Source organism: Dipodomys ordii, unplaced genomic scaffold (assembly GCF_000151885.1).
Source record: "Dipodomys ordii isolate 6190 unplaced genomic scaffold, Dord_2.0 Scaffold1000004022, whole genome shotgun sequence".
NCBI classification, from domain to species: Eukaryota; Metazoa; Chordata; class Mammalia; order Rodentia; family Heteromyidae; genus Dipodomys; species Dipodomys ordii.
The window spans coordinates 1-2801 of NW_012287639.1; the positions used below are offsets into that span (position 1 = coordinate 1).

Below are 2801 nucleotides of genomic sequence, written 5' to 3' on the forward strand. Positions count from 1 at the left end.
CGCGTCCACCGGGGTGCGCTTGGCACGCCGTATTGCCGGCCTGGGGGTCGGAGGGCAAGCGGGGTCAGCGGGGAGGCTTAGGGGCTCAGTCCCGCGAGGTCAAGCGCACGCCCGCCCCCGCGAGCGAGCGGCGGCTGCGGGGGGCGTGCAAGCTGGAGGCGCGCAACCAGCCGCTGCGGGCCGGCCGGTGCTTCTTGCTCGGCTCCGCACCTACTGGCACCGAGGCGGCGGCGGCGGCGGCGGCGGCGGCGGCAGCGTAGCCGGACAGGTGACCCCGGCCGGCAGGTGGCCCGGGGTGGGTCCTCGGCAGGCGGGTGGGGCGGGGCTTGTGGGGAGAGCGCGGCAGCGCGGGCTTGGGCTTGGGCTTGGGGTCGGAGGCCAGACAGGGCAGATGCGAGCCCCAGGCCGGGGCTGGAGGGCCGCGGGTCCGGGTCCGGGCGGCTGTCGGAGAGGGGCCTGTGTCCCCGACGGCGGGCGGCGTCATCCTCGTTAGTATAGTGGTGAGTATCCCCGCCTGTCACGCGGGAGACCGGGGTTCGATTCCCCGACGGGGAGGCCGCTGTGGCGTTTTTTGTCCAGCGCGGCCTCTCTGCTCCAAGGCGTCCTCACTTCAGCAGCTCCAGGCCCCCTGGTCCACCTCTCGGTCGTGGTCGGCGTCTGCCGCCCAGCCACCAGTCGGGACTCACAGACGAGCGAGCGAGCGAGCGAGCGGGCCCTTGCAGTGGGTGTGGTGGGCTGGGGGTCGGGCGAAGGAAGACGCTGTGGCTGTCGGCCGTCGCGTCGCCGCGCCCGCGTCCAGCCCGGGAGGCGTGCCGCGCAGGACTCCGGAGCAGTCAGGCGGCCGGAGCTCGGAGGGCGCCCGGCGGGAACCAGGAGGCTAGGCTGGACCCAACCCGTCCCTTTGCGTGGCTGCGGCAGCCAGCAGCTTCGGGCGTGGCGCAGGACGGGCCGTGTGTGGCTCGGGCTGGCCGGGCAGCGCCGCGTGCGTGTCCCAGCCCACAGAGAAGTCAGGTGCGAGACACACGCTCCCCGCACCCGCACCCGCACCCACACTCCGCAACCCCCGCCTCCTTCCCCGCAGGAGCTGTGGCCCGCGCCAGTCCCCGGCGTCCTGTGTGCGCTGGCCGTGGCGTGTGGCGTTGGTGGTATAGTGGTGAGCATAGCTGCCTTCCAAGCAGTTGACCCGGGTTCGATTCCCGGCCAACGCAACGCAGCCCCAGGCCACTCAATGCAGCCGGCCGACCTTTTAGCCAGCTCCAGCTGTGGCTTGGCCTGCGCGAGGGAGGAGAGGGCGTGGGGGCCGGAGTGCACGACAAGACACTGCCGCAGCCGGCCAGGCGGCCAGGATTGCAGGCTGCTCGCGGCTACAGGCAGGAGGAGAGCTGCCGCTGGCTTTGCCTTGGCTTGGCTTGGCTTGGCTGACGGGGAGGGAGCGAGGGGGAAAAGGGGCAGGCAGACGGGGAGGGAGCGAGGGGGAAAAGGGGCAGGCAGAGGGGGGAGGGCGAGGGGGAGGTCGGCCAGGCAACCGGCTCGCCAGTGTCCTTGTCTTTTTGGCCAGCCATACCTCCAACCCATGGGGCCGGTGGATGGCAGGCGTCCAGCGGCGCTGAGTGTCCGGCAGCGCTGCTCGTTTGCAGGAGGAGTGCTCCGTGCAGGCGGTGGCACGCTCCCTGGTGGTCTAGTGGTTAGGATTCGGCGCTCTCACCGCCGCGGCCCGGGTTCGATTCCCGGTCAGGGAAGCCTTTCTTCTTCCTTTCCCACTCTCACTTGCCTTCTTCACTGCCCTGCCACTTCCCATCCTGCCTCCACCACCCCCTTTTGGGACTAGCGCTCCTCCCAGGCCCCCACCGACACTCCTGCTGCGCACTCACCCTTCCTCCTGCAGGCAGCATCACTGCTTGCCTGCTTCTTCCCCTGCCTTGTACCCCACCCTGCCACCTTTAGCTTCTTCCCTTTGCTTTTCCCTTCCTTAGCCAACATCTCCCTTTCCTCATCTGGCCACCCCAGAACTCGCCCGGCCTGCCCAGCTGAGAGAGGAATGCTGACACTGCACCAACACCACCAGCCTATCCTAGCACGAGTGTGCTTGGGAGCAGCAGCGCTCGCGCGCCTGCGCACACGCGCACACACACACACACACACACACACACACACACACACACACACACACACCTGAGTCAAGTGCCTGACTTCCTTCTTGAATCTTACTGAGCCTCCACTCCCCTTTCTCCAGCCTCAGCCCATCACAATCTCCAAACCCAGTCTTCCAATCCACCACTCACTCACCCCACACTCCACCACTGGCCCATCCACTGCCTGCCTCTCTCCCTTTCCCTCCTGATCTTACCCTCCCTGCCTCCTTCCCTCCTGTGTTGCATCCCTCCCTCTGTCTTTCACTCCCTCTGTCCCTCTGTCCTGCTCTCCTTCCTTTCCTACCTCCCTCAAGGACTCCCTCACCTCACTCACCTGCTTGTTCACTTGCATATCCCCTTCCCCCTGAGCTGCTACCCCACCTCCAACCCTAAGCTCAGGCATTCTTCCCTCTGGCTCATTTGATCACCTGCTCACTCCAACATATACCAAGTCTCTCTCCGATTCTCTCAGGCATCTATCCCTTCCTGCACACCTACCCTTCCCTCGCTCTAGCAGTCACTTGTGCAACCTCCAGCTCACTCACTCACTCACTCGGAGGGTGGGATGGATGGATGGATGGATGGATGGATGGATGGATGGATGGATGGAATGGAGAATGAAAAATGTCAGGATTCCCAGATTGATGATATCTGGCCAGCCTATTCACA

General features: G+C 66.2%; 3 non-coding genes across 3 annotated transcripts; all 3 read left to right on the forward strand.

Moving 5' to 3' along the window:
• The first annotated feature begins 483 nt into the window (after positions 1-483).
• On the forward strand, positions 484-555 carry Trnad-guc. Its single transcript has one exon. It is a non-coding gene; the product is annotated as a tRNA-Asp (tRNA).
• A 581-nt stretch (positions 556-1136) lies between these two features.
• On the forward strand, positions 1137-1208 carry Trnag-ucc. The gene has a single exon. It is a non-coding gene; the product is annotated as a tRNA-Gly (tRNA).
• A 459-nt stretch (positions 1209-1667) lies between these two features.
• Trnae-cuc lies at positions 1668-1739 on the forward strand. Its single transcript has one exon. It is a non-coding gene; the product is annotated as a tRNA-Glu (tRNA).
• Positions 1740-2801: the final 1062 nt, after the last annotated feature.